A 23,779-nucleotide genomic window follows, 5' to 3' on the forward strand; every position below is an offset into this window, starting at 1 on the left:
AAAGAGAAAGATGGAGGGGGTTTGTTCTGTTTGTCCTGACTCTGAGCCGCCTGCTAAGCAGATGATGATAAATGAGGCGGTGGGGAGGCCGGCTCCCTGCTCTGTTCGCCGGATGGAGAGCTGTGCACAAGTCTTTTTCTCTCTAATTACCTCTCACTTACCATTAGCGCTGCCACAGCCACTCAGTTCCACCATCAGTTCCCAGCCCTGCCTGGCCCGCCATCTTCTATTGGTCCCCAGTAACCGCGTATCTTCAACTGACTTCACTGATTGGTCATCTCCGATCAGTTCACGCACGTAGACACGCACGTAGACACTCACGCTTGGTGTGTGTGTTTAAACTTGCATACACAGAAGGATACACATTCATGGGGCTGCTGGTCGTCTTCCACAGGGCTCACAGAAATTGTTGAAAATTTTAAATTCTGGATCCATTTGAACTGGTATTAATGCCTTTTCTGTGCATCTGCCATTCTCATATTACACATATAACACTGTGCCCTTGCTTGCTGGGTAACCCTAGTTTGAATCTTATGAATCATGATGGCTATTTAAGAGCTGACTCGTGAATACAGTGTCAAATGTCATTCATCTATTCTGTTTACAACTGAGATTAACTGGCAAAGAGGAGCTTTTACATTTAAATACCAGTGAAATCATTAGTTACGTACTGTAACTCCAGAATCTATGAGTATAAGCACGGACCTCTAACGCTATTGTTAGTGGGTTCATCCCTTGTGTGCCTGAACAGCACTGGGAAAACTTATTCCATGCCCACGTGTGGAATGGGCCCCACTCATGGCTTCACCTTGAGTATAAATATTGAGACTGGACAATTGGCTTCCAAAACAGATTTTTCATCAGCTATTCAAAGAGCTAATGGGGCAAAGAACTTAAATGGTTGCACCTATACGCTTAGAATCTGGAGTTACAGTATGTAACTAATGTTCTATTTTATATAGGCTTCGCCCCTTAAAGGCTATCGCTAGTGAGATAAGGGCAAAGCAGCATGGTCCATGCCACACTGGGTCCATCTGGTACCACAAGCATAAACACACACCTAGAACAAAACAAAGAGCACTCCATGCCCAACCATTGCACCATGCGTAATGGCGCATCACAGAACCCCAAAGAGCCCCAGATGCACAGAATGAGGGGATGAGGGCTGGGAACAAATAAAGCCCAACGCTGTGAGAAAGCGGAGATGAAAGTTACAAACTGTTACAGTCCAGCTTGGAGAAGAGCAGGGGGAAAAAGACAGCTCTTCATGCGCTAACAAGCAGGAGAGAGAGCGCACAACCGAATCCCCTGATATCTATCACTCTGACAGAACACTCAGTAGAGAGTGAGTCATAGAAAAGCGGGAGACATCCTGCAGATAAAAACAAATGAAAGAACAGGGGGAAGACCAAGAAGCCGCATTGCAAATGTCTTCCGCTGTCATTCCTCCATGCAAAGCCATGGGAGATGAAATTCGTCTTGTGGAGTGTGCCCTGATGCCCTCTGGGGGATCCATCCCAAAGGAAAGATATGCCTGTGAAACAGCCTCACACAGCCAGTGTGATAGATACTATGTAGACAGAGGAAGCCCTTGGGATTGCTCTCTGTAGTGCACAAACAAATGCTGGGAATGGTGCAAGGCAGACATGCACACACCGTAACAGGCCAGCACATGCACTGGGCAGAGGAGATGAGACAAGGCTTCCTCCTCAGACTTGTAAGGAGGGGGGAAGAAACCCTCCAGTGTTATCACTCTCGATTTGAAAGAGATAATGATGCTTTTAGGTGTGAAAGTTAGGTTTGGACACAAGATAACTGACCTGCCATCTCCCTGGATCCTGAGACATGATGGAACCACAGAAAGAGCATATAAATCACTAACTCTTTTTGCATACATCAGAGCCAAAAGCAGAGCCGTTTTGGCCAACAGGAACTTAAGTGGAACCAGGTCCAAAGGTTCAAAGGGGGCTTTAACTAGTGCACATATAACTAGCGCTAAATCCCACTGAGGAGCCAGGGAGCATGACATTGGCCGGTGCCTCTGCTGGTGCGTCCCAGCAGAAGGCGGCTAAACACAGATCTGTCACTGAAACCCTTGTGACAGCATGAGATAGCAGTAGCATAACTTCAACTATGCTAAAGGCCAAATTTCTGTCCACTAGTAGTTGCAGGAATGAGGAATGTGAGACAGGGAACATGCAGTGGGGTCCAAGCTCTTCTCTACACACCAACACTAGAAAGCTGTCCATTTAGCTGTGTAAGATGCTCTGTTAGATGCGGCTCTCACTCCCTGGATAGTATGAACAACATATTTCCATTCAGTGGCCAGACTCACAAACACTTCTCTATCATTGGGTAATTCCTGATTGCTCCCTCTGTCTAGGAGAGAGCATTCCCACACCACGGGAGTTTCCATGGCCAGCCTGATATCAGCCGCTGCAGACATGGAAACCAAGACACACCTGTGCACTTCGGGGCTATCAGGATCGCTGGCAGCTGCTTTACCTGCACTTGGTCCAGGAACCGAGGGATGAGCGGGAGTGGAGGGAAGGTGTATAAGAGCATCCTGGGCCACGGCTGATGTGCCAATGCGTCCATTCCCAGCAAAGGACTGTCCCGTGTGGTCAAGGCAAACCAGAGAGCACACTGTGCATTTCTGCATGCAGCAGACAGATCCACCTCTGCTTTGCTGAACCTGAACCAAATCTCTGAGGCCAGATTGGGATGTAGGCTCCAGGCCCCTTGATGAGGGTCCCCTCTCCACATAATGTCCGCCACTCTGTTCAATTCAATTTACACTGCTCTAGTGGACAGTAAGTGTGTGTGTGCCCAGTGCAGCAGCTGCCTGGCTACGTTCTGGCAATTTATGTAAGCTGCCATCACTTTGTTGCCTGTGCAGATCAGCAAACGATCCAGTGCGTTTATGCACAACATGTGAGCTGGCCACTGTCCCCCTATCACCTGTCACAGACACCTCCCTCCTCACCCTGAGAGAGATGCGTCTGTGAACACTGAGATGTGTGATGCAACTCTGTCAAGATACATTCCCACTAACAGGATGGCATTGATGCACGGGGTTGCTGTGCAGGTGAATGAACCACCTCTGCAGCCATCCCATGTGGAGAAGGCCAAGGGGAATCACCACATGATCCACTAACATCATGCCCAGTAGTTGCATGAGAGAGAGAGCTGTCACAACATTGTGAGGCATGACACGGCGGAAAAGAGCCGTCAGTGCCTCTACTCTCTGCTGCAAGAGCCGAGCTCTCATGCTGGCTGAGTGTAATTCCACCCCCAGATAAGTGACAAGCTGGGAGGGAAGAGGAGAGCTTATTACCAGGCTTGACAGATGCGACACAGATGCGATAGCTTAGGTGCGACAGTTTTGTCGTCTGGTTCCTCCCTGGAGTGAGCCAGCAAGAGTAGATCATCCAGATAAAATAATACTCTCATCCCCATCTTACATAACAGCTCCAAAGCCGTCTCCACACATCTGGAAAAAGTGCATGGGCCAGGGAGTAACTGAATGGCAGGCACTGGTACTGAATCCCCCGGAATGAAAAACACAGGAACTTCCTGTGTTTTGAGGTGATGAAGACATGAAAGTACATGTCCTTCAGGTTTATGGAAGTGACCAGTCACCCTGGTGAAAACATTCCAGTACTCGATTGATCATCAGCATGTGAAAGGGTCTGTCCATTATTGATTTGTTAAACAGAGATAAATCAAGAATGGTTCTCATTCCCGCCATCTTTTTCGGAACCAGAAAATAACTGGAGTAAAACCCCTGATTTTCCTTTCCTAGGGAAACCCTGGAGTTTGCATTCCTCATCAGGAGTTCCTGCAGCTCCAATTAGAAGTGAGGCAGTGTACCTGGGATGACAGGACAATTTCCAATATCCCGCTTCTGCTGTTGGCGTCGGTCACAGCGGTACCGCCATTGACCAGAGGAGTGCATGGGGTGCACCGCAGAGTGACCCCATGCGACATGCCATGTTTTCTGCCTCCTCTGACACTGACTTCATGTCGTCCAACATAGAATGGAAACGCAGCCCAAACAGCCCGTCCAGGCTGATGGGCACCTCAAGGAAGTCCCTCATCAATGCCTCAGGGATGGGAGACTGATGAAACCAGAGGTTCTGGTGTATCGTACCGCAATCCGTGCCTGGGAGACAGCAATGGAGGCACACAGAGTGGGGATAGCGCTTGCAGCCATGCTGATCTGCTGAACACCTGTTCCCAAGGCAGCCAGCTTTGTCATCAAGAAAGCCAGCAGGGAGATGTTGTTGGCCACCACCAACCCCTGGAAGGCGTATTGATGAGCCTGGTCTGACAGGTGGGCAACTAGCTAGCCACTAGCCACTGTGTTGGCCTGTCCTACACCAAAATAAGCTGTGAGACTGGGCTCCAGAGAGGGAACAGGAGGGAAGCCATGACCCGTGAAACCCACCACCTTCGTGATGGGTATGCAGGTGGTGACAGGTGCTTTAAGGCTTCCTGGCTCCAACACCACCCCTTCCTGGTACTTCCTGATGGCAAGAAAACAAGGCCACATGAGATCTCATCTGGCCTTCTGGACCAGCGGAACACTCAACACAGCGCAACACAGCTCATCAACTCCGGCCTGTCAAGGTAGTCCAGCGTAAGAGTCCCGTACTGGCCACATATCCTCACCACAGCAGCAAAAGTGTCTGCTCTTCACTGCTCCTCGGTGTGAGGAAGGAGAGCACAGTATGGGCACGACAACTGTGGTGTGAGAGCCAGACCGGCATGCTCCAGTCCCAGGCAACTCTCACAGCGGCTTTGCATGATGTAACTGGTTTGGCAAACCAGAAATACCCAGATACCACTCGCCATCCTTGAAGACATTCTTCTTAAGATAATGTTGCCGTTTAGTGTTTACATCAGTAGCTGAAGAAAAATAGGAGCTGATTTTCCAGTCTCAATATTATTTATACTCAAAGTGAGACCATGGGTAGGGCCCATCCTTCAGGTGGGCATGGACTAAATTTTCTCAGTGCTGCATGGGCGCGCGAGGGATGAACCCACTAGCAATAGCCTTAGAGGGCAAAGCCTATATGAAATAGAGCAATCACAACTCACTTAGTCTGTAATAAGTTGAGACTTCCTAGACTGATGGATACAGTTCACTGTACCACTCAGTTAGTGTTAGCCAGACTTCCATCCATCCATCTTTTACTATATAGTTTTTAGTCATGCCAGCCACCTCTCACTCACAGTTTGTTGGGTTGTATTTTGAACAAAATTCCTGTATTGTCTCATGCTGTGTAAGGTAGAATGCGCTTATTAGGGATGTGCCCAAATCCAAATACATTATTTGGCAAAGCACAAATAGTGGGTTTTTTAATAACATTTATTTTGTACAAATATTTTAAATATTATTTGTTTTCGGGAAGAAAAAAAAACATGTCAAATACCAGCGTGCAGGTCGGTTACATCGCTATCTCAGTCTTTCTCTCTGCCGCTCAGTTGTTACGTGTATCAGCAGGTCTCAACGAGGGGAGTCACATCCACCCGCTATTTGATGCACATTTCCTTATTTGGACATCAGTTGGGGGTGTTCCCCAGAGATAAAGCTGAGCTACTGACACAAGTGAAGTGCTTACAAGGGAGTCTCCACTTCTCCTTTTCACAAAGTTAGGTTGTAAAAAATAGGGAATAATTGAAAAATGCAAAGCAAGAATCACCTTTGAAATTCTTCTCAACATGTTACACACTGTGCTGTCTCTGTGCTATGAGTGTATAAAGAAGTAGAGGTCTGTCTGTGCATCAGCAATGCACTCCAGTTCAAGACCTGGTGTGGGGACCTCCTTTGTAAGATAGTTTATTCATAGACAGTTATTTTAACACTGTAGTATCCTAAAATTAAAAGTGTAATAAAAACAAAAACTGGATTTTTACGCCTATTTCCACTTTTTTCTTGCTGCCTCAACAAATATAGATACGAATACAATTAAAGCTGCAAGCAACGATGATCGGGCCCTCGCGCCCTGGTGTACATCAGGTTGGGCGCAGTCAAAGTGCTTCAGTCACAGGCATGTAGATGTCTCCAGACATTATACACTAGTGTAGATGACACACACTGATTTTGAAGTTGTTATGATGAATTCTGTCGGAGGAGTTCATTAAAATACAAGGTATGCGAAATGGCCAAAAAAACGCAAAAAATTATCACTTTTTTCAAGATGGCCGACTTCCTGTAGGACTTACAATATGGCTCCAAGAGGCTTTTTTGTGCGTCTTGACATGATACATAAACCTTGTGAATTTCATTTTTCTACGTTAATCTGGAGGGCGGGGCTACAATTTTGAAATTTTCAAGGGGGCGCTGTTTAGCCATATTAGTCAAGTTATAAGGCTTTGAAATTTCATGGCGAGACATCAAAATTTGCTGCGTCGTCATGGCAACACCTTTCGACGAAAAGTCACCGACTTTATAACATACGATCTCCAACGTCTTGAGGCTATTCTGAGTAAATTTGAGGTGGATCCAATCACCGTGCTACCCACAGAGTCTCAAAGTGTAAAACATGTAACTTCCTGTTGCCAGTAGGTGGCGCTATGACTGAGATCCAATATTGACACATGGATGCGTTCAGGGTGGGACTCTTTTCAAGCACAAAAGGTTTGGGTCTCTTAGGATCATGTATGCCGGAGTTATGGCCGTTTCAATTTTCATGGCGAAGGACTGAAATTCGCCGCCCAGCCACACCCCCTTGGCAATGTCGAAAACTCACTGTTTTGATAACTTTTCATCTCCAAGGCCTGTAGATGATACTGACTGCATTTGAAGTTGCTGAGGTCAAATCCCTAGGAGGAGTTCATTGAAGTACGCAGGCTAAAAATGGCAAAATTGGCATCAAAATCTTTGATCCAAAATGGCTGACTTCCTGTTGGATTTAGGGTATGGCTCCAAGAGAGTTTTTGGTGCGTCTGGTCATGATATATATGCACACCAAATTTCATTGTACTACGACAATCTGTATCGTGGGGCTCGCTTTTCTTAATTTTCTAGGTGGTGCTGTCGAGCCATTTTTCGCTGCCTTTTTGCGAGACCATTAAAATCTGAGATTTACACCAGAACTGACGCCCATGCCACGCCACGTTTTGGAATATGCGCATTCGAGTTATTTGCGATCAAAGAGTTGAAATAATAATAATACTCTAAAAAATAAATAAAATAATAATAATAATAATAATAATTCCTCTGGATACAAGTGGGCTTCGCACTGGTCAGCACTCGGGCCCTAAATACAGGTCTTTCTGCATTTCCCTGATGCTTATATTGTATTTTCACAATATTTGGAGGAGAATCACACAGAAAGGAGATTTCTGATCTGTAAGTCAAACTATACAGTGTATGTGCATATAGAGTAATTTAACTCTGTTGTGTTTGCCCAGTTTCTTTGGTTCATTTAGGCTGGTGTGAAAGTTGTCTTTCGAACATTGGCTGCAGACTTATCAACCACATCAGGATTGCCTGAAAGGTGGGTCTCAGTCTGTTTGAAAATGGACTCTGGTGTAGTTTGTTTGTGGTGTGAAAGCAAATCAGACTAATCAATATGCACATATGCACATCAGCACATGGCTACGGGGATTTTACCTCATACATCAGAAAGTTAAACAGCTTTGTGTTGTGCTTGTGTCCTACTCTGTACATTTTAGCATTTCTTCATCAAAAAGTGAGTGAAACCTAGCAAGCCCACAGTAACTGTGCCCCCATAATGTTTAACACATCCTCATAAAAAAACAACAGCATAGGTCTAAAATTCAGGTCGGCAAAAGTGACCTATGTTTACATTTATACTATGTCTACCCATAGTAATGCACTACGGCTTTCCAAAACCATTACAAATTACTATTAAAAAAATTATTTCTTTAATGATGTGACAACACTTTGGTTAAGGTCTGGTTAGGTTTAGGCACAAAAACCACTTGGTCAGGGTTAGGGAAAGATCATGGTTTGGGTTAAAATTATCACTTGAAATGTGGTGTGGGTTAAAGTTCAACCACAGTTACGGCTTTTAAAAGAATGTCCTGCAGCAAAGTCCACTATCCATCTAGGCATTCACCCAACCTGCCTTCTCCTAACAAGGCAAAAATCATCTTATCAAGGTACCTTATTATGACATCATCTGAACTGCATCACTTCCCCGAGTCATAATTACTATGGCCGCTAGTAGGAGTGTGCCAGAATACAAATACATTATTCAGCAAAGCACAAATAGTAGTTTTTTTATTAATATTTGTTTCGTACAGATATTTTAAAAATTATTTGTTTTCGGGAAGAAAACAAGCTGCTGTTCCGTCTATCAGCAGGTCTCAACAAGGGGAGTCACATCCACCTGCTGCATGACGCACATTTCCTAATTTGGACATCACTCCAGGAGTTGGAGGTGTTCCCCAGAGATAAAGCTGAGCTATTGACACACGCATAGTGCTCCCAAGGGACACTTCATAATCTGTTGTTCCCCTTCTCCTTTCCTCAAAGTTAGGTTGTAAAAACTAAAGTTGTAAAAACTGTAGTCAGCACAGTCGTCTTTAAGACTCAAGTTCAAGAGGGGACCTCCTTTGTAAGGTAGTTTATTCATGAACACTTATTGTAACACTTTAATTTTCTAAAATTAAAGGCGTAATAAAAACAAAAACAGGATTTTTAAGCCTCTTTCCACTTTTATTCGAATACAAATACAAATACAAATATTTTTGATTCCTCAACAAATACAGATACAAGTACCAATACCGGGCTCTCTGCACATCCCTAGCCACTAGCTGTTTTTGCCAGCCTGAATTTTAGAAATATACTGTTGGTTTTTTTGTGAAGACAGGCTGATAATATCACAGTATAACACCCTGCTTTGCTATATGTTTGTCATTATTAATGACATATGATGTCCACTCCCAGTATTGACTATTAATGCGCATAATCCATTCTTTTTTAGTGACCACCAAACAAAATAAGTACACACATAAAGCACAGTAACATGCTGCCTGACTTAATGTCTGCGGATTAGAATTTCCCCTGCAGATCCAAGATGATGAAGCAGGATGACCACCAAAATTGTCCAATAAATGAGTTATTTGTCAGTCCGTATGATTTCATGTTTACACCTCTTGGTTTCTTTCTAATAGTGTAAACATGAAACTGACTGGATCTTTTTTCCCTTGGTTAGGAACTGAACTGAACTACAGTTGTGAGAGCGACTTTAAGATTATTTTATTTCCAGCACTCTTTGATGTGTAAAAAAAGTATTTGAAAAAGTAACATTATGAACAAAAAGTCCGTAACCCATTAGCATCACGATATAGCTCTTCATTTATGTAATTTCTAGATGTAAGCTGAAATAAGTGAAATTATCTCACTGCACTGCGAGACTTTAAATTATTTAAAGTAATTCTACACTGTCAACATTTATCAACTTCACCAAATGAAACCTTCAAGCAGAGTGAGCTTCAGAATGTGTGATGTGGATGATACAGTGTGTCAATGACATTGCACAAATCATCCCCAGTGACCAATTAGCTACCTGCTATTTGCTTCTGCTAACTCTCCTTGTCCAATGACATGAGGAATCTTCTTTCCTCTTCCAAATCAAGTGCCCCATGGACATTTTTCCCCAAAGCTTCTCTCCATCACGGTATGGTTGTTATTGATTGAGCCAAAGGAGTCTGGACAGTCAGTAATTAAACGGAACGACTGGTGGGTGTAAAATTAGCCTTTGTGTCATTAGACTGGAACGACAGAGTGGGTAAAAGAACAAGTGCAGCAGTGATGACTGATGACTGAAGGCCAATTAAAAGGCAGAGCATAGAAGGGATGAGAAGAGGGACTGAAGATGTGGCAGAGAAGCATATGGATTTGTCTTGGATAATGAACTCTTCAACCGCCATCGATCTGCTGGAAAAGAGATGGTGGATTAAAGATCCACTTTGAAGGAGCTCAGGGGAATCAGTGGATAGTTTGCTTTAGATCTCCAGATGAATTTGTAAACATTAAATTGGCTTCCTTTTAACACTGGGAAATTGTCTCTTTTTTTCAAGATAATCTAAGCGTTTCTACTAATCACAATAGACCTTTCTTGATGTTTCAGATTTTTTAAATGAACAGAGTTAAGATCATTAACATTCCTTTGGTATTTATCACCACTCTTTGATGAATGGTGTGACCCTCAAGTCCCCACACAGTGCATGTTACCTTTTAGCAATAGCACTACAAGTCTATAGTTTTCTTGGCAAGTGAATAACAGGATTGGAGCTTTAACAGACAAAATACTTTTTTTATAGCAATTTCTGTTTGGCAGACCTGGACCTGTTTGACACCATCATATCAAGACTTGAAAGGAACATTTTATTATTTTACATTCTTAGACATGCTGTCTAACTTCTGGGTAATATATATCACATAACATTGTATTCACCACCATCATTTTAGAATGTGTGAACGTGAGAACTAGAGTTCAATAACCTGACCTGAACCCGACGGGTACCAACAAAAGGTCATGTTGGGTTCGGTTCATGATGTTTTTTTGCCTAAAGCTTTGGGTGGGGCTTGGGTTGGATTATGTTCAAATATATCTTCATAAGAAAATTCTCTGAGATTCTTTAGTGTTACATGCTGGTAGTTGACTGCAATGTGTTCCGCAAAACTCATGGCTCATCAGCTTGTAGAAGTTATAATGCTATATGCTTTGTGTTGGTGGTCCGCCTCGCTATATTTTGTGTTGGTACATTGCTGTTATCAGATTAGTTATTTTTATGTGTAAGAAAATCTTTCCAAAGCAAGCACATAACTTTGTCTTTGTAGAAGAAATAACAAAAATATAGCCTTGTGTCTCGGGTCAGGTTCAGGTCTCAAATTCTGCAGTAGGCTGCCAGGCACAGTCAGTGGGGTCGGTACAGGTTAGGGTCTCGGTTTTAGGCCTGTGCAGAGTCTACTGAGAACTGAGAGAGAGCTCCTCTGGAAATAGCTTTATGATGAAGACCTATGGGGCCAAGGAAATGCAAGCCTTAAAGCAGTTCTAACAACAACCAATCAACATTTTTATTGCTTTACTAGGATTCTAAATTCTAATTTTGTTTGACTTGTAGGTTGTCCTTCCTAGGTCATGTCCCATGTTTCACTGTTGACAAAACAGAGTGCATGCATGTGCAGGTTGAACCAGAAGTTGTTTTACAATGTAAGAAATAGTTGTAATGAATTACAGGGGTAATAACATAATGCTTACCTTAGTTTTGACCTCCAAATACCTGCTGGACTACTCCATCCCCATATTGAACTCATTGTAAAGCTTTTTTTCCACCCAAGTGCTAGAGCACTGGTGGTGACTACACTGTTATTGGTGACTATAGTGTTATCCTAAACTATACTTAGCGTAACGCTTACTGTATCATACTGGGCCAAACTACAACAACAACACCCAGTGTTGTAAAACAACAGAATGTTCCTTTGTGCTAACAGTGGCAATGATTGTCTATGGTAATATAGAAAATGAAGCTTTTTGTGAAACGCAATATATGGATGTAGTTTTGATTCTATAATGTTGCTCACTAGCATCAAATATAATTTCCTAAAACAATTATGAAGGTCTTCATTAGGCCAAAGTAAACATTTAGAATAATTCATTTAGAGAAAGTCATCTGACGATAATATGTTGCTAATTTGTTTGTTTCTATCTGCTACATCCAGTGGGTCATAAATAGAAAGCCTAATAGAAGAACAAATTCCAGTTCTGCATACATTTTTGCCTTTGTAAACCAGTAACACATGGGGTTGATTTCTGTAATACCCACGTTTAAGTGTTTTTTAACATTTCTGTTCGTCCGTTGTAGCCTCTGTCCAACAAAAAGAGCTCCTGAATGAAAAAAAATATGACATCAGCTCTGTTCGCAGGCTAATCTCTGGAACCAATATGTCTCCCTGGCACAGCTGCTAACCTTGGCTAGTTTAAATTAAGTCAAGATTTGAGGTAAGAGGGAAAAAAAGCTCAGACTGAAAATGAATTGCAACTGTCTTCCATACATGCTCCCTCTGAATAATGAATCTGGTAGTTTGTTGCATGTATCAAAGTTGACACACTGTTGGGCCTCAAACCACAAGGTCACACAGAGAAGGCCTACATGTAACCTGTGAGGCCTGACCACGAGATGCTTTTTTCCTTTGTCTCCCCTGAGACAAAGGAATAGCACCAAAATGCTGCTTACAGACAATGGGAGTCCATTGCAAACTCCATTTCCAAGGATGCTTTGCGATTTCCACACCTCAGCAGGGAACAGTCAACATACAGTCCTTCATTGGCGGAGGCGCTCCTGCACAGCAGATTGTCCTGATGACGCAGCCATGACATCACCACCCCTTTAAAAACTGAACGTGCCCTGGAGCACACGCCTCTCCCATGTCACTGAGCTAGGGGTAACTTCTGTTCCTCTGTGAGTCAGCTTGACTAAAGGGGGTACCCCACGCACGTGTTTTCCCCTCATCAAAGACTCCCCGCGCTGGACAAGACGAGACTTCACCCATGTTCACCCGAACGCATTCCTGGATCCAAGAGAGACCGCTGCTGCAACCAGCGTCCTCAAATTCCCTCGAGAAGGAAGAAACGGAGTTTCTTCAGGAAGACGTGGAACTTCTCTGCCCGCTCTTCTTCACCGAGTCGACTCTGCTGTTCTCTCTGCCACGCCACTGAGAGCCAGCTGCCATGATTTTCGGCGACCGTGCGAGAACGCCCACCGTCTGCATCTGAGCCAAGGACAAAGCCGGACAGAAAGACAGACTACACACACACCCTACTCGCTTTCTGAAGCGACCAAGTAGGAGGCATAAGTCTGGGCAGAGGCAGTGTTAGTTGTGTGCTCTTTTCAGCATCAGTTGCTGTTTTTTAGCATTTAGCTTTTTAGCTTTATTGCTATTGTTTCTTGTTGTGTGAGTTGACGGACCGCCGAGTCCATTTTTCCTGCTTACTCTTAGGAGTATTTTAAGTTTGCTGCCTGTTTAGTTGTGTTCACCACGCTAGACTGTTTTGTGTTTGTCCCGCTCAGGACTACCACTGTGCTGTGCTGAATTCCTCCCATAGTCACGTCTGCGTCGCAGACCGACAACGTCATCACGTCAGGCCAAGTCGCCATCTTGGCACACACACCCACTCACACACACACACACACACACACACACACACACACACACACACACCTACTCGCACACACACACACATGCATTCCCTTGCATGTGCTCAACCCTGTACAAAGCTGTTTGTGTTTAGTTTGGTACAATTAGATTTTTGAATAGTTGTTTACTGAGTGAAGCATTTGTTAACTTTGTTAATTTTGCTAAGTTTAATAAATACTGTTATATATTTAAAGAGAAGTTCTTTTGTCATTAATGTGTTTAACATATTGTGAAAAGTGGCTGATTAAAGGAGTCAGAGCTCAAATTCAACCTTCTTTGTTCACCCTTGAATGTTGATATCTCTCGGATATTAACATTCTAGGTGAACTCCTTTTATGAGACTGCCTTGTTTGGTTATTGGTCCCGGTTTCCGGGTGGTGCCCCGTATTTGTTAATTCATATTAATAATTCTATTAATTGTTATAATTAGTTAATTATCTTTGATAATTGATAATTATTGCAAATAATCAACTGTGTCCCTCACAGATCCAACAGGTGGTGCCCGAATTATTGATTAAGGTTAACAATATCTTGATTTCATAATTCATAATTATCTATGATAATTATAAATTATTGCTAATAACCAAACGCACTACTGCCCGTCCCAACACACACCATCTTGAGTTTTGCCAGCTGTGATTCATTTGAAAGGTATAGAAAAATGCTGATGTACAGTTTTTATGCATATTATTTTGAATCCTGATAACAGAGCTTGAAAGTGCTGTTAAGTCTGATACTGACTATTCACTGCTAAATTATTACATTTAGCCAAAAGCATTGGCACAATATGAATTTGAGTTTATCTTTGTTCCCTGCCTGTTTGGATCTGTGCAACATCTAAAGGTCTGCTCTATCAAAGTGAGTCCAAAATCTTGCTCTGGAATTCTTGAAGTGGAGTATCTGCCTTCCCTCTTGGATTCAGACAGACTGAATTATTGACTTCTTGTGTAAAAGTTATCATCAAAGGTGTCGTGTTCTGTGTTCTGATTGTACACAATCCACAGAAAGTGTTGGCTTATCGAGAAGAACCATAGACATAGATGCAAGAACAACATACAGTAAAACCTGATATGAGTTCTTTGTTTGATTTTCATTTACTGCACAATGTGATTAAATTATTTGTCTAACATATTATTATTTGTCTAATAAACAGACAGAAGTAGAAGGTTTGTAAGTGTGTCCCTTGCAATAAATGGGTTGAGTGGTAATGACTCTTCAAGAGCCTTTGACCACACGGCTGAGCAGCAAACCGCCAGCAATTTCTCAAGTATAGCCTCTTTAGTCAAGGCAGATCCAGCACAAACAAAAGGCACAAGTATATGTCTATTGTGGCAAATACTGTAACCTTGTAACAGGCAAATAATAGTCCAAGGTGGTGTCTTTCAGACAGAAATGTCTTTGCAAATGTTAGATTTAATTCAAACTGTTTGAACCCTCAATGGCATAAAGACAGACTATAGCTAAGTACTGAAAGCTAGCTATAGATAATGTTAGCTACAGTAGCACGAATGATTAATAGTGCTATAGAATATTTATCACAGAAATGGCTCCTGTTTAAATAATTACTTTTAATTCTTAAAGCAGTTTTCAAGGTGTATCTGTGTAGAGTACAGGTGGGGTACACAGCCTAAGAACACCTCACACAACACTTGTTCAGCTATCAATTGTAGAGTACATTAACTTGAAAATAAATCTTTCTGTGCTACCAATTCTCTTGTGGCCAACCTGCTGTGTTTGCTGTCAGTTGTTGATGTTGCTGTCTGTGAAATGTTTGACTAAGTACACATGCTAATTATAGTAGCACAAAATTCTTGATAAATGCTTGAATGTATTCTTTTCGGCCACATTTTATATTTATTAAGGAGTCTCTTATCTACTAATCATCTGTGCTTGTTTTCTAGTTATTATTTACCAGTTTTTCTACACTGTACCTTTTGTCTTCGGTATTTTTCTCAAGTCGTACTTATATTCAAATGACATTAGGTCATAGGGCTGCCTCACTTCCACACATTAGTTGCATCAACTTCAATTTAATGCACTTTTCCACACTCTAAACTGTCTTGGTGCTCTCAGAGCCCCTTATCTAATATTATTTATCAGCAATGCACCACATGTGGCTGGGAAATTACAAGCTGGGAAGCCAGAAAGTGTTTCTGATCAGTCCTTTCAAGTCATAAGTTGACTGACATTCTTGAGAACAACCAGTGGTCTTGTGTGCTGCTCCAACTTTGCAATCAGTCAATCACAAAAGCTGCTTAGACAGCAGTGGGGAGTAGCATTTTGGGGGGAAATGTGTAAATTGTGTCCCTACATGTTATAAAATGCCCTTTGTTCGGTTGGGAAGTATTGATGAAAAGCACTTTAAATGTTACCATGGAAACAAGAAAAGTAATGTTCGTATTGTCATGACGTTTTCAGTGGTCATTACCGTTAGCTTTCATCAAGGAATTTCTCATCAAACATTTTTCATTTTTTCTCCACAGTTCTAAGGTCCAAAATGTTTCCTCATCCAGGTCTTAAATATTTATTTAGATTTGTAAATGGGGATGAGTGGCTGTGAGTGAATGATCAGATAGGTGGTTGGTATCTTACCCAAAGACAATCAGCAGGACCACAGCAATTAGGGGATCACAGCCGTGACATTTTGCTTACATTATAAAAAATAAATGTGAATGAAATGATTACATCCACAAGCACTCGCAGAGAGATCCTGTCACTTCCATTGTCCTCTTAATCTGAATCCTTAAATAAACCCAGCGCCCAAGGCTCGGAGGCTTATTAATATTGCAGCACCGTCGGTATTCATTATAAATGAGAACAAGTGTGAAGACTCGGAACGGGCTGCAAAATAGTACAAGGCTGTGGCTGTAACAATGCAGGTCACACAGATAATCAGCATGCCCCGCCAACCTCAGCTTAACTGACAGGCTCACACTTGGCACTGCTTAGAAAAACCCTGACAAGATTCTCCATCATATGTGAGTAAAATACCTGTTGGCATAGCAGACAGAATCAGTGAGAGTGTAATCACTTTTTTTATGCTACCCTCTGCAATATTGTGAATTCTGAAGAATGTTAATGAAAGCCAGTGACATTTGAATGAGATGTTATGTGGATATGGATAATACAAAGTGTGATAGAGGTTTCTGTTTTGGTGTTGGCAAAACATTAGTCACTAAATTAGGAGTTTACTAAATGGGATTAAATGTCAAGGTGTTTGTTTTTGTGTACTCTCTCTTTAACTCTGCCACTGTTTTGCACTGTCACAATGGGCATTGACATTAGCAGAGCAGAACAGGGGACCTTTCAGAGCTACAGGAATGTCTCTTTATAAAAGATTTACCTTTTTCCATTAAAATGTCCTGTGACATCTGTGACGCCTGACCTGGCACTGGAACTGGTGGCAGAGGAGTGCCACAAGGTGCTGAACCAGGTCCTCTCGCACTTGCCCCACGTTGATGTCAACCATGAGTCTGACAACTATGGTTAAGTGCTTCCTGATTTAGACCTGCCTGAAGAGGATGGAGGAGAAAAGGGAAGAAAAACAAAATGCAGAAATACTGGCAGCAGCCAAAGAGTATAGCATACTCATTTTTGGCTGCAAAAACTAAAGTACCTTTTGCTATGACTATGAAAGGAGGAATGCAGAGAATAGTTCAGCATTTTGGGAACTACTCTTACTTGCTTTCTTGTCTAGATCGTTATCTTAAATGACTGATACAATTTTTATGCCTGTATGCTAAGAATGGAGCTAGAGCCAGGAGGGGATTAGCTTATCTGGACATAAAGCCTGGGGTAAAGCAGGGGGTAACAGCTAGCCTGCTCACAGCTAGCTCACATAACATGTTGTAGCTTGTTTTTCCATACACAAGCCGAAACGTAAAAATGATAGTTTGTGGTTTTAGGGGAAGTTACATGGTATAAATATATGCTGGTGAACAGCAGATAGGAGCAGTGACTTCATGGAGTTTTGGCATCACTGTGAGGTCTCCAGGCAAGCAACATTGAAGCTACACAAAAGTATTGAGCAGATAGATAAACAGTTGGGGGTTTTTTTGTTTGTTTTGTTCTGTTTTTGTTTTTTGGGGTTTTTTTGTCAGGAAACAATTACACTTAATAATTACCACAGAAACAAAAAGCAATTCAGTGTGTGTATGGATTACACAAATGAAATACAACAAAAGTAGTTCTGGTTCTAGACATGAGAGTGGTATTGATCGTATCATCTACCTCTTTGAAATAAAGCCAATAACCATATTTCCCAAAATGATAACAGCAATAATAGGGGTGTTACGGTCTCAACAAAATCAGAAAATTATCTTCAGCCACAACCTGTTTAAACAGCAAATATCAAATTAAAGTAACATGATTCTCTCAAAATGCACACATCCACAGCAATGATATGGTTAAAGCAAAGTGACTTGTCACTGTTTCCTTTGTTTCTCCTTTATTGTCACCCCACTTTTTTTTTTTCTTTTTTTTTACAAGCTATTTCTGAGCATCAGCTTGTCTTACATTTGAATATTCAACAAACAGAAGCACACACATGCACGGACACACAAACACACCCTTCTCTACTCTTTCGCCTTTTCTCTCACCTTCTTCCAACACTGACACACACACATACACTCACCTCCATTCTCTAGTGGAGAAATGACTGTATCTGTGCTGCCAGGTGTGCTCTCAGCAGTGGCTGTGACCCCAGACAGAGATCTGCTCTCTGCTGCACCACAGGGGATACAACGACAAAGCTGTTCCAAACATTTATTTTCTCATCTGTCCTCTCCACTGCAACTGTTATAACCTATGTCAACTCTTATAGATAGGAACACTGTCCATTTGAAAAGTATCTTCATTGTTTTTGCAATATAGTACACATATTTGCTTATGTTATTAAACTAATAACCTTTTACATTAGCAGCATTATAATAATGGCAATTTTAATACAATGCACAGACAATAAATTAATGAATGTTCAGCAGTTGTTCAATGTTTATAGAATGTGTTTTACATGCTGAAATTGCATTCAGGGCATATATTTAACAATGGCATGTGGTTTGGGCTACTATTTTTAAAGAAGAAGAATGTTTGGAGTCACCGATGTCAAAGTGGTTGGCTTTTCAAATCCCCTGGTGATTTGAATTCAACACTGATGGCAACACTGATTTGTGAAATTTGAATAATTATATTTGAAAGAAAAGTTATCGCAAATGTACTGTATGGTGAACTTTTCTAACTTGTAGAGACTTTCTGAGGAGCCATGTAAGAGATTTCAGTAGCACTGGTTGAAATAAAACCCCTAGAACATACAGCTCTGTAATTTTGCTATTGACAGTGTTGATAATAGCAATATAAGAACAAAATTCAATCAGCTGTAAAGATGATCATTGAATCAAACAGTGTACCACATTTTGAAGTGAATTCCAGTCAATAGATGAAAAATATATAAAACCATTTAAGCTATTCTATATCAAGTGTTGTTTATCTATTTTTATTTGACACGTGGTACTATTGGATTATCTATATTGGTACCAAAATTAATTCTGTTGTGAACCCTGAACCAAGCATGTAATGATATTCTGAGATTATATTCACAGTATATATACAGTACCAGTCAAAAGTTTGGACACACATTCTCAGTCAAGGGAATGGGACTGTCCAAACTTTTGACTGGTACTGTATATACTGTAAATACACTATATTCCTATGGGAATCAGCCTGCATTTGTTAAAGATAATACAAATTTGGAAAGATGGCAATGTATGATCTGATAAATTTTCATTTCACCTTTCAAACACCAAGAGCTTTCTGTTGTCCAAGCAGAAAAAATGAAAGGATAGTCCCTACTGTAGTGTGCATGCAGAGACCTGGCGCATTAATAAACCGAAGCTCTGGTCTGGGAGATCTTTTTCCATGCAACAGGTGTCTTTTACTACAGATTTGCCTACTGAATAATTCACAAGGCTCTTCCACCTTTAAAAGACGCCCTATCTTATTCATTATTTAGTTGCCTTTTCACTGTGGTGGGAGGCACCTTCAATTATTCAACAACAATATAGAGCCTAGCAAGGGGTTAATAGGGCTTTTGCTGGCAGTAAGGGGTAGGGGAGGTAAAACGGGCAGAGGAGGTGGTGATGTGGGGGGAGTGGGAAAGATTTATGATACAGGTCTAGTGGCGAGGTGAAAGATTGTGGCACCGGGGGAATAGAGCTGTGGGACCGAGAGAGAGATTGAGGCGGAAAATGGTTGTGGTGATGGGAAGCATCAGGAGGACCCCCACTGCCACATACCAACATGAAATGTAGGTGGAAACATGCGTGTGTTTGTATTGAAAAAAAAAAGTCAATCGCAACAAATCATTATATTTGATACTGTGACTTGAAGTTTAATATTGTGGGACACATTACGAGCTCAGCTATGGGGGATCCCGAACAAATCTAGCCTAAAGTGTTTTTCATTTTAGTTTACTTTTCCTGATTAGACTTTTTTTCCCCTTGATTTAAAATGACTGTCTGCGATTGATGTTGGGTAGCAGCAGAATAATAGTTAGGTGTTATGTGTCCTTTGTGCTGCTTTGTGATTTGTGTCTTGTATTTTGCTGTTTAAACACTATTAAATCATATTGTTGGGGAGTGATTAAAAATGATATGTTTTTGTGGTGAAGGGCAGTAGAAATAAACATGACTTGTCTTTAGCTATTTTTCTAATTATTTCTACATTAAAACATCTTTTAAAGAAATTAAATATGAACATATCTGGACTTCTACACTATCATCAGTGAACAAAACACTACATTCGACCTATACAAGGTCAGACTTTTGCATTTGTATTATGTCACATTACTGCCTGTACCGTTTGACTGACAGATGATCTACACTTCACTACTTCTCTTCAATCATCACTAAAGTGGTTTTCATCTTCCTAATTTTGAGACCAGTCAAAATACAGTTTTGAGGAGTAAAGCTGCTAGGACCAACTTGTATCGCATAACACTTTTAAAAAAAAAGTTAATTACCACTCCAGACATAATTGTAGAGTAGCTGAAAAAGTACTGTAATTTAATGCATTTGCATGGTAATGTAATAATCCAAAAAGGGGGCGATGCAGACTAGAATCTTTATAAAATGTGTGATTAATCTGAGATTGAAAACATCGGAAAAAAGCAGAGAGACAAACTCAAACTATTGATTTGTATAGAATAATGTCAAAATAATGTCCCCTGAGGCACTCAGGGTGTTCAGCAACAAGTAATGCTATATTCAAGAGACAAAGTCATTTCCAAAATAACTCCTTTAAAAAAAGACAAAAGGAGAAAAACTGATCTTACAATTAATTCCAGTTTGTATGTTCATCAAAATGCACATCAAAGTGTCCAGACAAATTAGATCATTTAGTGAATCTCAAAAGCAACACATGAGCCTGTGTTGTTGGTCAATATAACACAAGACCTTCCCCACCACAAAAGAAAAAAAGACAAAAAAAACTTTCCGCGTAGTTCAAGAAGTTCTCTCAAGATATGCCTTTTGGTTTAAAATAACTTGGCTTCTGATAACAAGATGTTCTAGTTTCAAACAAATCCCAGTCATGCCCTTCAGCTCTGGTTTACTCGGTTGTCTCTATTATCTCTTCCTTCGTGGCACTCCTCACCAACTTCTTTACTACACAGCCAGGAAGTGAGAAAGGTGTTCTCGCCCACGGCTCAGGCACAACACTTACACGACAATATCGACAGATGTAAGTTATTCAGAACATGTGGACCAAACACAAAATGTGAAATCCTGGATTCAGTCTCTTTAAACTTTTGAAATGTTGAACAAACTTTCTCACTCAAACTCAATCTTTGACTCCTTATTGTTTTCACTTTTGAAAGAAAGAAATAGAGTATGTTTATTATGAGTGGTAGAGCAGGGTTGTATATTCATCATGTAGTTTTTAAGTCTGAAATAGCACATACTGTAAGTGACAAACATTGTTATAAGGAGAATTATTAAAAAGAGGATACTTCAATGAATCAAACAAACTTTATATAACACATTACATATAGATTAGTGCATGCAAATAACACAGTGATAAGACAGTGTAATATTTAGTCAGTAAAAATGTGTAGGAATTGTATAGGAATTATACATTTGTAAAAGTGTATAGGAATTAACTGATAAAAACATAATAATGAAAATAGAAAAATAATAAATAATAAGGATGCTTAGCAATGGCACAAAGAAACGTTTTTGAGGAAAGACCACAAAATTCAACAACTATTTTATTTACTATTTAGATTGAATAAGTTAATTGCCTGGCTCACGTTCACTGTCACCATTTAGATCTTATATAAGTTATAGTTATCTTACATAAGTTATTTACAGTGGGTAAACAGGGGGATTCAGTGTCTTGTTCTTGTTCTAGTACTCTTTAACAAGTCACATGGTTGATGACAGGCACATGTTCACTCTTTCTGGTATTTAACTTGTGACCTTTGTGTTATCGGACAGTCTTTCTAATCACGGCATCAACCTAAACATGTGTTACAGCATCCCATTTTGTTCCTCACAGTTACCTTTAGGTAAGATTTGACTCTCGGAAAGAGCCATCAGCTTCTTTGACCATTCATTTATTACATTAATCTGGACAGTCCACCCTGTAATTGATCAAAAGCGATCATTTTGGAATGTTATCGTTATCATCACTAATTGATTTGATGATCCATGCGTCCCATTAATAATGTAATAGATGGGAGATTAAGAATTTAACTGTCCATAGCCATTAATGTGATCAAGATGTAATAAATGAATGAGCTACATTTCATTTAATTTAATCAAACCCAATTTTATGCAGTCCAGTTTCAGCCCATATATCCTTCCGGCATGCAGAGATTAAATGTTTGAAGCTGAATGATGTGGAAAGTTTTTAAATATCTTTTTGATAGACTTAAGTTTTGGAGACCATATACCCTCTCCATAAAGATGATAAATTAATCTGATTTTAAATAAGTCTGTACTCTCCATCCAAATATACTTATTATAATGTGATGCAGAGAATAATTAGATTAATATAAAAAAGCTAAGGCAGTGATCACATATTGCTCTTTTACAAACAAATAATTTACAATAAAAGCCCCATTTTAAGCATACAGATATACAAACTTTCCTATAGGGTCATCCAATCCAATTTTCTCCATTTCTGTCCCTCTTTGTTATGCAATTAGAAATGCTGCAGCTCCCCCTATTGGCATTTATCAGGTGAGAGCTTGCTGAAGATCAGCATTCCTCCAGCTTCATCAGCCTGTAATGTAATGGATACCACAGTCAGGAAACCAGTCCTGACGAACATTTGACACATATGAAGTGGTAATCTTTACCCGTGATCTGTGCGCTGCGGTTTGACTAAATGGTACAGTCAACAGAGCGGTGCTGGACATGTCATTAAAGCATTCGTGAGTGTAATTAAGCATGCCTAATCTCAAATGTCATCAATAACTGCCTCATTCTACAGTACATCTGAGCGTATTCATGTTTTTTTCCACAGGAAAATTATATCAATTTACCAAGATCAAACAGCAGCGGAAATCCTTCAGTCTCTAGTGTAATTAGTGGTTTATTGAGACAAAAGCACCCTTTCTGCCTTTTGCCTGAATCTTAAGTGCTCCACTCTTGAGCTGCCTTTGTCCAACGATGCCTGTGACACATATTCAAGATGTTCAGCCCGTTTCTTCCCTGTGAAAATTGAGAGGTTGATGCCTTTGCTTGACAGCTGGAGAGCAATAGAACAGAGTGTGAGTGGCTCTCAGTCTTTTGGGCCTTCCTCCTGATTTTGGAAAGCCCAGTTGAGTACTACTCTTCATCTCAAGCTGCATTCACAGAATGAAGCTCTGACTGTCCCAATTTTTCACTCAAAAGTGATTAGAGTCTGATGTTTCCTTATCAGTATGAACAGGATAAAGTGCAGAGTCACATTTTTCAATTCACTTTTGAACCACATGAATAAGTGATATAAAATGAGATACAGAATCTCTTGACATGTGTCTGGGTTTGAAATGGTCGCACTGCGATTTGTCAGTACAGCCATGACAAAAAACACTGTAAATCTTATTTCCTAAAAATGAGACAACTGTCAGGATTTTTGCACAATGGCAGCAGGGGCTGAGCAGCGTTAGCATAAAGGACAATGAGGTGGAAAGAAAGCAAACAGCCAACTTGATTAGTATCTGGGGAGACGGCTCAGTTCAGTCAAAATTTAAAGATACATATCATCCAAACGTCTAGATACAGATGTGATGTTTTTTTTTCTTATTGGCTCTCGGTGTGTGTGTGTGTGTCTTATCAGCATCTGTTTGTGTTCATATCGGCATGGAATATAATTTGAATAAATAGGAATAAAAAAATAAAAGAAAGAGAGCAGCAGGTTGGATTGGGAGGCCTGCTGCGTGTGAACGCAACCTAAAACAGCCAAATCGCACAATTGATTCCCTCCTCTATCCCCTCCCTTTGCTTCTCCTCAATGCTGAAAAAGCAGATTGAAACTCTTGATACTGCCATACATGTGTCTGTCTGAATGTATATCTGTCAGCTGGGAGAATGAAGGAGAAATGGAAATATAGGG

This window comes from Thunnus maccoyii, chromosome 7 (genome assembly GCF_910596095.1).
Source record: "Thunnus maccoyii chromosome 7, fThuMac1.1, whole genome shotgun sequence".
Taxonomy (NCBI): Eukaryota; Metazoa; Chordata; class Actinopteri; order Scombriformes; family Scombridae; genus Thunnus; species Thunnus maccoyii.